The sequence below is a fragment of the Pollicipes pollicipes genome, unplaced genomic scaffold (genome assembly GCF_011947565.3).
Source record: "Pollicipes pollicipes isolate AB1234 unplaced genomic scaffold, Ppol_2.1 Scaffold_6138;HRSCAF=7277_pilon_pilon_pilon, whole genome shotgun sequence".
In the NCBI taxonomy this organism is placed as follows: Eukaryota; Metazoa; Arthropoda; class Thecostraca; order Pollicipedomorpha; family Pollicipedidae; genus Pollicipes; species Pollicipes pollicipes.
This window is the reverse complement of record NW_023596818.1, coordinates 24,148,713-24,161,232: the sequence shown is the minus strand read 5'-3', so window position 1 is coordinate 24,161,232 and position 12,520 is coordinate 24,148,713. Positions and strand designations below refer to the sequence as shown.

Genomic DNA, 12,520 nt, shown 5'->3' with positions numbered 1-12,520 from the left:
AACCAGGCTTCAAGATTAAACGTTGCACTTTCGGGGTGTTCTTAATTGAGATTTTCCGCTCCTTACGTTTTTTTCTGTCCTAGCGCTCGAAACGCGGGACGAATATCAAAAACTTCATATACAATCTTCCACAGAATCTTCGGGGCCATGTACATCAGTGCAACCAATACGCACCTCAACGAACCTGTTGTAATGCTCGTACAATTCTGAAGTCCTGACGCTTCAGCACACACCGTCCTTGCGACGCATGCTCACCTTCCAACCCGTAACCGGTGCCCGCCACTGCCAACAACACTGCACATTATGCTCCGTTTTAAATGCCTCAGCTGCTAACACACCACCAGCAATGCTCCTAAATTTGGTAGTTTCGTTTATTAATGACATGAAATAAATTTACACGCGTTAATTAAACACAATCTGGGGCACACAAGCGAATTCCAGGTAATGAAATGACTTACGCTATAAATTAACAATTTGGTAGCGTTGCATTTGGTTTCATAACCGCAAATGACCTGTGTTGTGTATGCTCGTCTTTGAACTTGCATTTTCACGATGGAAATGCTCTAAAGGATCTCCCAGCTACTGCAGATCATGCAAAATGCCTCTGAGTGATATCACGTGCACGAGTAACACAGTTAATGCGATCTTTCATGAATCCTCACTCCACCAGACCGCTAACTTAAAATAAGCCAAGGGCAAACGGTAGGGTGCAGACTGCAGACGTCACACACGAGGCTCAGATTCCCCGCGCAGGGCCACTGGCACGAAACAGAACTCTGCGTCCTTCTGCATCGCTACCTGACCAGCTGACCAGTCCGTGGGGGTCACGTGACCCAGGTGACGGTTCGCTGGCAGGCTCGGGCCCTCCCGGCATCGGACGGGTCGAGCGCTGTGAGGCCGAGGTCATGCACAACGCCGCAGAGCGATCGGAAAGTGCAAGCATATTAACACCCAACTCTCCGCGCTGTGTTTGTGTTGCAAAAAAAACAAAGTGAGTTCTTGAGTTGAAACTAATCGATCCTCCAATCTTCTTACATGACGTTATCAAGCAAGCATTGAATATATTTGAAGACAACGTGGCGTTTGGAGACGGTGTTTATGGTTGCGAGTGCCGATACTTGCTTGAACATGTCCTGTATAACAATGTTTGCATACTAACGTCGTTTAGTGAACACCTCCTGGTAAAGTGAGGGTCGATTATTTAAGGCACCATTTACATGTTTTATAAACCAACCCCCGAACTGGTGGGCATAACCCGTTAGCGGCGCCAGAACCCTATCCCAATTTTTGCGGCGACTATATTTGGCTGTTCAGGCTGATTGACTGGCCGCCAGCAAGCTTGCGCCATAATGCCCGAGGAGAAATGGTGTTGGGTGCACCGTTCACCAGTCTTTTGATGCTCCAAATTTAACGTCATGAGCTGCTTATTCATTGCTACACCTTTCACCAGCCTTTTGATGCTCCAAATTGAACGTGATGAATTGCTTATTCATTGCTTCACATGACGCTGGCGCACTTTGCTGTCACGTATAAATGCTAACAAATGGCCCCATCGGTTACCAATAAAGCGGGTTTTTGTGAAATCCTCGACGGGCAGCGCTTCTCTTTAATCCACGATTTCCTTCGGTATGGGAGGGAGCAGCGATCAGCGGCCTTTACAATCATTGTCCGACCAAGGTCAGTTAGTGCGCAGCTACGAATTGCCGAGCTCCCTTCCCAAACACGCACACAGCAAAGCAATCGCGTCGCATCGATCCCAACCACCTCCTCAATTGTGAAGGGCCTGGCTGCGTGAGGCCCGTCACCACGATCGACGAGCTTCGAAACGCTTCCGACGCACGTGCTGTTTGCACGCTCGCGTCCGTAATGTTATGCCCTGACCGCCAGCATTAAGTGCACTCGGCGAGGGGAGCTTGCGTCACGACTATCCGCGTAATGAGGGAGGCTTGCGCTCCTAGTCAAGAGCAAAGCTAAAAAATAAGCCTGGCTCTGTCGAGGCACATCCGGCCAAGCACAAACTCGACGGTCTGTATGCCCTTGGTGGCAGGCTGTGCTTGCTTTTGTGACTTGTTTACGGCACTACACTTGACTTCTGACGGGGGCTGGGTTTTGGGCTAGCGCCCGCATGACAAGCAAACTTGATGTAATTGGAAAAACGTTGTGTTGAAAGTATGCATGTATTTCAATGCATCTAGCCTCGGAATGAGTTTAAGAGAGGGAGAGAGAGACGAGAGAGAGAGAGAGAGAGAGAGAGAGAGAGAAGGATAGAGAGAGGAAAGTGTAGAGAGAGAGAAGAGAGAGAGAGAGGAGAGAGAGCAGAGAGAGAGTAGTAGATGTAGAGCATAGCGCTCGGAGAGAGAGAGAAGAGATGGAGAGAGAGAGAGAGTAGGAGAGAGAGAGAGAGAGAGAGAGAGAGAGAGAGAAGAGAGAGAGAGAGAGAGAGAGAGAGAGAGAGAGAGAGATATATATATATATATATATATATATATATATATATATATATATATATGATTTTTTTAAACAGTTGCGTGGACTTGGACAAACCCATGTAGGCCTGAACAGTTACAAATTACCGGTCTGAGACTTTTACATCCCTGTGTATCACTGTGTCATCTCTCGAAACGCTTTGATATATGTATAACTGTGCATTCAGAAGCCTTTTTTAAAATTTGCTGATCTACGCGATTGTCCCCGCAATTATGCGTGTGAAAACATTCCTGTCCGCCACTCGCAACGCAACAACTACTACTAGTCTTCATCATTCATATTTTGTTCAGAGAGCATGCCTGTTCTGAAACTACTTGACAGTGGTTTTACAGAACAAACGGTGACTGTTTTTTAAACACAGAAAAAGGGAAGGACACAGCAACCTATGTACGAGATATCTCGAGATGCATTGGACATCACAAGCGAGCTTAATCCCAATACAGTTGTTTTATTTCACCTGATTTGTATGGCGACATAAGCGTCAAGCAGAACGCGACAGTGCAAAATCATAGGCCCGTGAACACAAAACACATGCCTGTCTGTTTTGGGCCTATGTTGGTTATCCGCTTCATGATTCCATAGTGAATGATTCATAGACTCAATGAGCGTGATTCCCTTCATACTGGTCTGTCGAGTACTTTTACGTTGAAATTTGTGTTCTCCGCACACCCTTCCTGACCCTATACCAGTGTCTTTGCTCGTTCTAAATCTTAGCAGATAATGTTAGTCGCTTAATTACTCGCTTTGCACGGTGTTTCAATGCAATGTACTATATTTCTTGTGTTCAGGATCCACGAAAATGGTTGACGTTTGATAGCAGCGTTGAGGACCTTTTGCGATGTTGCATCATGTTCTCGCCGAAAATCACATCCGGTGTGCATTGCAAAATGCACGCACCTGCTCCGCGAGCCCCACTGTCAATCAATTCTGTAACAATCGCGGGAAAATCGGGAGTGATACCCTCATTTTCTGCAAGCCGCTTCCCTTAAAATCAATGTCGGGTTATTGTGACTTTGGTATGGAAATGTTCTTCATTCAGGCGCCTTTATCACCTCAACCAAGCGGACTTGAAAATTGGACGACCGCAGCGGGGATGAGCATGCGTTCTCGCCAAATTAAAAGTGACAAAGTTTCGGACAAAACATTACAGGGTCCAAAAATTGAAACCTCTCCAGCATATATGGGCGCCGTATGCACTAATGTCACCATCACACTATGATTTCTCCATATACCACAATTCACCGATGAATATTTTTATGAGACGCCAGGTAAATTGTTCTCCATATTCTAGTAAGGATCGCTGCTACCTTCCTCGCGTTGATAGGCTTCATTAGTTCAACGTCGTGGTGCGACGTTGAACTAATGAAGTATGCACTTACTGGAGATAACTTACTGCTGCTTCATCAAGTACTGTCTTGTACCTGATGAGGCAGCAGTAAGTTTCCGCTGTTGTCACAGACTATTGTACCGCGCCAGTCAAGTAGAAAATAAAGACCCAAAACGACCTGCAACGATGCAGTTTAATGTGGACATTCTTCTCTTGTAGTTTGTCGAGGCAAAATACTGCTCTGACGTCATGACAGAAGGAGTCTGCCTGCACTGTTAATGCCATCCTGCAATGAAGCTCACAGTAACAAGTGAAGTCTCTTCAGCTAACCGGCACAGGCCATATCAAGTCACGCCAGAGATGTCCAGACAACGGCTTTAACGGTCGATCTGCGAGTAAATTTGGCCGGGAGATCGAACACATTGTGCAGGGCTTACAATTGGTACCGACTAGGCGGTGACGCTTGCAAGAGCAGCCCGCAGTTCCCGTCCCTCAGAAATGGGGCTGCGAACCCATACGCCTTGACCTGACCTGGGTCTAGTTCGCAAACACAGTGACATTTATCTTTTGCGACCTTACGTTTTGAGATCGTCAAAAAATATTGTTTGGTGGTAGTTTCAAACGCATGCGACCAATCGCATTTGCGATACATGAGGCCAAGGATAACAATACTTTTTCGTGGCGTTTTTTTTATAAATTTTACATGACATGTAGCACCATCGATTATGCGTTTGATAAGAGCCAGCATATTGACACCTGACGATGGGTGGCCTATCAATAAGCCTATCAATTGCTTTTCAATTTTTCGCAGTCCCATTGTTGGGGTTCTGAAGCCGCATGGTCTAATGGTAGGTCGTGGCTGAAGCGGCATACCAGACGGACTCAGCGTTCCGTACATACAGACAGGAGGTACTGAACACCCTCGGTGTGCTCATATCATTCGTTCAAGCATTTTGCGCTTACGAAATAGAGCGAACTTGAAAAATGGGCAATGGAGGTGACGTACTCCAGGCTGAAGTTAAAGCGTTTTTACGGCCTAATGCGGACTGTGGATTTGGAATAATGTGGATTTGGTGTTGACCAAATTGAGCGGGAGTGCTGGCAGTGAAGTGGTTAACGCGTCTGCGTTAACCACTGCGCGTCTGGGAAACCAGAGGTACGGGGTTCGGCTCCGCGCGATGCCCGCCCTTCCTGCCAGGGTGAGAGGCAGGCGACGCCATATGGCCCCAGCAGCTAAGTGCGTCGTAAGGCTCCAATGACACATGAAAAAACTGAACATTGAACCGCACGTTGAAATGAACAAACATTGGCTCAGACCTACTGATTTACGTGATCGCCCCATGTTATTGCCCTTTAGCCACTCACATGGTATGCTTGTGGGGTTAGAGCCATTCATACCGCCTACATATCGGACCAATTTATAAGACCGGTCTGCGTCTAACATGGAGCCGATTATCCAACGGCCGCAGCGTGCTTTGCGAGGATGACTAAAAGCTGACTACTGCCCAGAAAAGAACGAATTACCACCAGATAGAAGCCACGTCCTTCCGACTGGAATCCACTCTAAATCCCCCATCGGTTCTATGGTCCCAGCCAAATCGAATTATACGGTTCATTTTAGTCTGTGTTCGCATCGTTTCTGTTTCCAATTTTCAGCCTAGCCCAATTTCCTTCTTGCCTAAATGATGGCCTCTGGCAACGGCTGAGCTTCTTCGATTCACATTTAGCCCCCGAGGTATTCGGCAGCCACCAATCGACTTTCCGTTCTCCTCTCGGGATTTGTTGCCCATATCTGACTTTCCCGGGCCGCCAGAGAGCTGGTTCCAAGTCTCCGATCGGTATCCGGGCCTGCTGCTCGATCCCTGTTCTCCAGCTGCGTCGGTCCATTCCAAATCTCTTGGGTGTCACCTTCGGACTTGGCCAGGCGACCCCGCAGAGCCCACCAGCGGCCGCACAGCCGGCGCGAGGCGCAAAACGACACAACGACCGCTCAGTCGTGAGGGGAGAGGCACATCAACTTTGAAACATGTCACAAAGTCAACCTCAGTGTTCTGTGAAGATACTTGCCCACTTAATACTTGCTGCTTTGGTAACGTTCAGTGGTAACATCGGGAGCGCAGAACGACTGTGCCAGTCTCCGTGCCTCTGAGCCCACTAATCACTGATTAGTCCTATGGGCCAATGGGCGTACGTATGACCAAGAAAGTGCGCGTGATCCCTCCTTATGCATTGATGTTAATGATCCATGATATTGTTCCACCTACTTAACATTCAAGCTAAAGCTAGGCAAGACTGGATATTGGCCAGACCACCCAAGAACGTTTGGGAGTCCAATGCGCTGGTCAAAGCACCACACCTCTCGTCCCGAAGCCAGGACGTGCTCCTGTTAGCCACGCCCACCTTAATCGAAATTAACAGAATATTTGCACTGCGACCTCCACACCTTTAATAAACAACCCTGCGAGCTTTGCGGAGTCCTCATTATCACTGGCAGACCCAAATCTGCTCAAAACAGAGCGGGCGCTGGCGTCGCCGGAGCCGTGTTCAATATAGGGATAGCTGGACTCTATTCCTTTCTAAGTCACTCTGCCTCGAATGGACTTGATCGTTATCCTCAGCTTTAATGGGTGGCATACTGGCGCAAGGTCTTCAGAACTGGCCACACAGCCCCAAAACCCCCTCTCAGCCTTGCGAAATATCTGGAGAGTAATTGCACCTTGTGATACCCTGTCGCTAAAAAAGATCACGGTAGTTGGCGAGAGGCCCAACTGGTCAGAACCACGGCGTGCTTAGCGTACTCCGCGACCCTGCACTTGGGCCCCGCCGCCGCGTCCCGGCCGGCGGACACGCAGAAGCCACTGACCTGGTGCCGCCACCGCCCGCGGCTTCGGCCCCGCCCGAGCTCCTGTCGCGACCTCTGCGGCGCGCGACGCCTCAGTCGTGGCCCGGGCGCTCGCGATGGTGCCCCGCGCGTCGACCGGCCGCACCTGACTGATCGGCGGCGACGCCGGCAGCGGTCCGTAGCGCGCCGACGGCTGCGCACTGGACGCGCTGCAGCCAGCAGGCGCCGGCCGACTGCCCAGACGGCGGGCGGCCCACTTCCATCGGCCATCCGACGCGGCATCTGACCCAGAGACGTCCCGGCCGGCCGGCCCGCACCCAGTCGGCGCCAGAGGTCGTTGCAACTGTCGCCCAGATGCAAAGAGGTCTCAGCTGCCACGAAATTCGGTCGCCTGTCTGAAATCGCGGCGCAGTTTTGCTGGGCGGTGAATGCCCTTGCGCCGCGGCTGGCCGTCGACTGGCATGAGCAGCGAACGCCACTTTCCTGCAGTGAGATAGGCATTATTTAAGATTCTTGAGATTGCATCGGTCCGGCAGCTGGCGCGGCTTGAGTGATGGGGGTCATAGACCGAAATCGCGACACTCAGTCCACAGACTGTGAACTAGTCACAAATCATCTTTGCTTCTCTTGCTTTATTGATGCGTTTATACATTTCAAAGTGGTTCATTTTGCAAAACTAGTTGTACTCTAAGCACGGTTTAATTCGTCTACCGTAAATGATAAGCGCTTATGTGATTTTACCACAGACTTGTCTATTGTTTAGAGATGGTTATGCTTTTACCACTTTAATTGTGCCACAAATATTTGCTGATCTCGTCCACACATTACTAAATCGACCCTCCCCAGGCACCCGGCCAGCCGGGTCCGTCAGAGCTCTCATCAGGACCCCAGCCAGCCGGGTCCGTCAGAGCTCTCACCAGGCGCTCGGCCAGCCGGGTCCGTCAGAGCTCTCATCAGGACCCCGGCCAACCGGGTCCGTCAGAGCGTTCCCTTTAGTGCTGTGCCGAGCTCGATGCACAGCAAAGCTTGACGTATCGGCAGAGGCCAGCTCCAGACCAGTGCTACACCCGCTGCCGTTCTGAGCTTCGGCTGTGTACACTCCGCAGAGCTGCCGCGGCTCTGGCCCGGTGCTACACCCACTGTCGCTCTGAATTGCGGCTGTGTGCTCCCGCAGAGCTGCCGCGGGACTCAAGGGTGGGTCCCGCAGCCCTCATGATGTACATTTCAGGGAGTGTCACCTGACTGGCCGCGGATCGTCAGAAGGAAGTCGAGCTGATTCATGTGGTTAGTCTGCTAAATGAAATTACTTTGGATGGTGCTGGACACTCGATCCTTCCGACGGTCGTCAGCGTGTAACGATGCGATAACATACGTTGGATACGAGCCTACATTTTAAATTAGTTGAAGCCCGTGTGGCCGGTCATTGTCTTCGTTAAGAAAGGCCTTGGTTGCACATGTGGACATGCTTCAGAAATGTTTTCAGTCTAGACTACGAACGGTGAATTGGCGTTGGTGTAACTTGACTGTTAAATGTCTTCACTTGTGTTTATTGTTAACATCAGCATTCCAGAAGATTGACGCTAAGCCTACGGCGTTGCATGATAAGAATTAGCACGACTGATGACATCTGCATCTACAACATTTTTGGTAAAGTTTCATTATGTGCTGCAACTTACTTGATTAGTTTAAGTGGTGCGAGCCTCACCTGCCACCAAGATTGTGGCGAACTCTGCCCAAGAGTTTGCAGTAAATTACACTCGCCTGCAAAGGCAGTGTTGTATCGAATACTCACCACATGACAAAATCCAGCACGGTATCACGCGGCGATGCCAGTCCAACGATTTATTGATCGCCGGAGAGACAACGGCAGCTGGTTGCAGAGTGGGGCTATTACAATCGGAATTAATTTAAGAAACACTGTACCCATGCTGCCATGTTATAACAAAGACACACTGATATGATAAAAGTACATGTATGCAGATGTTCTTGGGTCGCATGCCAGTCTACCTTTCCGTCCATATAACCCACGAAAGGTGCTTCAGAGGAGAAAACGACGCATGTAAGGGATGGAACGAACTATGTACAACCAAGCTTTCTCCAATCATTTATATGTAAATTATTGCACGCAATGTGGGCACCGTTAGTAAAAATGTCGGATAGCTTGTTACTCCACTTCTTCAAAACGTTAGTTCCGCTACTCGTCATCCCGTTTCTATACAACAAACGTGACGGAACTTACTTCAGCTATCATTTTGACCTTAGAGCACTGGTCATGAACTCAGTGTATCAGCACTGGTGACGTCACAGCGTTTATCATGCCGAGTCAATCCTCACCTTGTACGCGTCACATCAATATAAGATGCGCGTGGCCGACGCACGCTGTATTTATCCGTGTTGTCGCCGACCGTTACGTGATGTCAGAATCGCTCATGTCGTAGCATTTCCATGTCCGTTCTCACATGTAACAAATCTGACGTCTGAAAGACGCCTCATTCATGTGGAGATACGCCCATTGTTTAGTTTCTGAAGGCTGGCGTTCGAGACGCAGCCTAATCACCTATCGCCAGCCTCTTCGCCGACTTTTCAAGGTATTCCAGCTGCGATTTTTGCCAGGATGACCGATGCGCCACTGCCGCCCCCTCTAAAATACAAGGGGGTACGACAAAGAATGGAACTATTGCAAACAGCTGTGGGATGCGTATGCTAGCACTACAGACTAGCCATTCAAAACCGAACCTTACCAGGTGGCCAGGTTCGTCCCATGCAGGTGCCCCGACGCCCTGATGGCACATGACTTTCTGTCATTCACCTTAGCTGAAGACAGCGGTAGGCAGTTCAAGGCTATCGTGGTTATGGAAGCATTTTGTGTGGTTTCAACAAAGGTGATCTTTGAAAGGTCCACTGTCAACCAGCGCACCCCACCCGAAGGTGAGTCATTTGAGAGCTATCTTATTTCACGGAGACTTGGATGGTAAGTCTGTAATGCAGCTCTGCCAGCTGCGCCTATAGCTCACTTCAAGGTCAACTCATACGCGAACTAGGGTGCCGATAGTTGACCACTATATGCCTGGAAACCAAATGCACGGGGTTCGATTTTCCGAGGTGGCCACCCATCCTGCCAGGGTGGGAGACAGGCGACAACATATAGCCTCAGCAGCTATGTGCGTGGTAAAGCCCCAGTGATGACGTCACATGTGAACCATGAGATTCCAGTGCGCTTTTGCGATTGCTCCAAAATCTCGCCTGGATTTGAAAGATGCGTCATAATCTGCAAGTCAGTAGCCATCGCACAACAGCAGATGCCACATATCGGACAGGAGCTGCCGCCACAAGTCCACTTGTTCAAGGTCGCTTTGGAACACGCAGGCAGCAGCGCAAGCATTGTGGAGAAAGACACGTTTGCCGAGACATACTGACAAGGAGACATACTGCCCCGTAGCGAACAAAGTAAGCCGAAACTTTGAAAAATATAACCACGTTGCAAAAATGCATGAAAGTAAAGGCACAAATGCTGCGTCAAGAAAAGAAAAGACCAGGTTCAAGCCAAGTGGAGCTACAGGGTAAGATACCAGGTCAAGTGAATCAAGGCAACATAAAACACGCAGTGTGCATTGGCTTGAACATGAAGATGTGAATGAGGAGGTTCTCTTGATCCAGAAGCGCATGCCAAGAAAGTCATAACCAGCTTCATCCTGGGCAACTAGCAGGTTGTTCACATGCAAGTTGACTTAGGTGCCACCTGCAGCACCATACACAAGCAGCTGGCTCCAACATCACGAATTCAGAACAGAAAAGGTTCACAACAGAAAAGCAACCGTTACCACTTATGGAGGCATGACACTGCCAGTGATGAACTGTGCGATGATACAGATCTAAGACCAGCAACGTCTAAAGCTATAAAGAAGAGTTCGTGGTCGTGCAGAGTGCGCAAGTGCCATTGTTGAGGCTGCCAACGAGCCTAAAGATGAAGCTCATCACAGTGTGCCACAGCAACATTGCAGTACTCACGATGAAAAAGCTGACCAAGGGGAAAGTACGGACAAGACTTCGGAGATGCGTTTACGGGTCTGGACGATCTTGGAAAGCTGATACTAGACGTAAATGAAAAAGACATCTCACTAACAGTCAAGGAAGAGCTACAGAAATTGGCGAGCACGAACACCATCAGCAAAGTGCCTGGACCAACCTACTAGTCATCTCCCCTTGTCGCCGAGAAGTCCCCTGGGAAGGTGCTACCAAGAAGTCCTCGGGAGAGGTAATACCAAGACGTCCTCGGGGGAGGACTACCAAGTAAGTCCTCAAGGAAGGTGCTAGTGTCCCAGGATTCAATTTACGCCAACGCCTACAAATTTATGACGATCTAATAGAATATTCACATTTCGTAAAACGTTTGCCGTAGTTGACTGTGGTCTCACTTTACATTGTCGAAAGGGTGCTCTACTTGGTTGCCAATAAGCGCCGTCATGTGCGAGTCTGAGCACAATCATGATAAAATAATTGTGTTCAGATCTCAATGTGGTGATGGTAGCAAAGCAACTGGTGTTTTTTTCTGTCTCACAACTCATGTCACTTGTTTCAGATGCAATGAGGTAATTCACTGAAGTAACACATATTGGAGAGATTCTACGCGACGTAACCCAGGATGGAACATTTTTGTTGCGTTGCGATAACACACCAGGATTTTCCAAGGATTTTTGGTTTGGCATAGACGCGAAATTGTTTGTCACATATCCTGCTTGTTTCTTTCCGGACTGGTGTTATTCTTGCTGTCCCTAATAGAGCTGTGTATGCACATTTACAGCGTACACAGTCATCGATATTACAGATGGACAGCTACTAAATTTTCATACTAAGCAACTTCAAATGCAGTTTTCATTAATGTCGGTAGCAGCAGCTTCATCCAAAAACATCCTGTAATGTCTTCGGGAAACTTAAAAGACTAGAAAAGCTCCCTTCCACAAAAAACCTTGAAGGCATAATTTTTTGAAGCATTCCCGATGCAGGCTGTGTTCACCTATAGCAGTATATAGGGAAAATCCGAGGGGAGGATAAGCCGCCTGCATGTATGAAAGGGACATAGCTTAGCTGCTGCTATGGTCACGAATCGCGCATTTAACACGCGCTCGGGTGGAGTGCTGGGTAATTCGACCCTCCTCCGACGTTTTTCAGCACAAGTTCCGACCTGTGCGATGTAGTCTCGCCAACCCTTGCACAACTGTAGGCAAATACATGGTGAATCTTGTGGTATAAGAATAAGATAAACTCTGAAAACCATTTGACCGACCACAGGTCCAAGGCAGGCCATGACAGGCAACAAAGACAATTCCTGGGAAATCGTTCAATCTGATGCAACAACGGGGTCGTAGACGACGCCAGCTAGTTTCTTCTCTGAGATAGTTTGTTAGACAATCGGCCGATTGATTGCAGGGTTATATCTTGTTCATTTGACTTTGAGTCGGGTATGCAGGTCAAATCCAGGTCAAATCCAAACTGCTTTTTCATCGGAGAACTTGCTTAATGGGGTGCTTCCTTCGCTCATTTCTAATTTCTTGATCACAGGTATGCCAACAGACATATTTTTGGACTCTGGTCAGAGAATGACAGACCTAAATTGACTGCGATTAACCTTTTATTTTCAGGTACATACTCCCTATTGCTGTCCTTCATTCTGATCTCAATTAAAAAACCAACACAACGTCGTAGAATTTTGGCCACAGTGATCTTTCAAAGACCGAATCAAGTCGGCGATCTAAAATGGGCACCAGTGAACTTTTGCTTAGAACAGGTTTCTAAAGTAAAGACGATTGCATGGGTGGGTCTGAAAGCACTTTAGATATCGGTCTGGAGTTCGACCTTGTCTGACC

At 48.6% G+C, this 12,520-nt stretch overlaps 1 protein-coding gene across 1 annotated transcript in view; it reads right to left on the bottom strand.

Annotated features, from left to right (window-relative positions):
* Window positions 1-6,746, bottom strand: part of LOC119105493 (uncharacterized) — a 56,900-nt gene extending 50,154 nt beyond the window's left edge. Inside the window, exon 1 of the mRNA XM_037228958.1 lies at window positions 6,678-6,746. The gene's annotated coding sequence lies outside the window, so the exon portion shown is untranslated. The remainder of the gene's footprint in view (window positions 1-6,677) is intronic.
* Window positions 6,747-12,520: the final 5,774 nt, after the last annotated feature.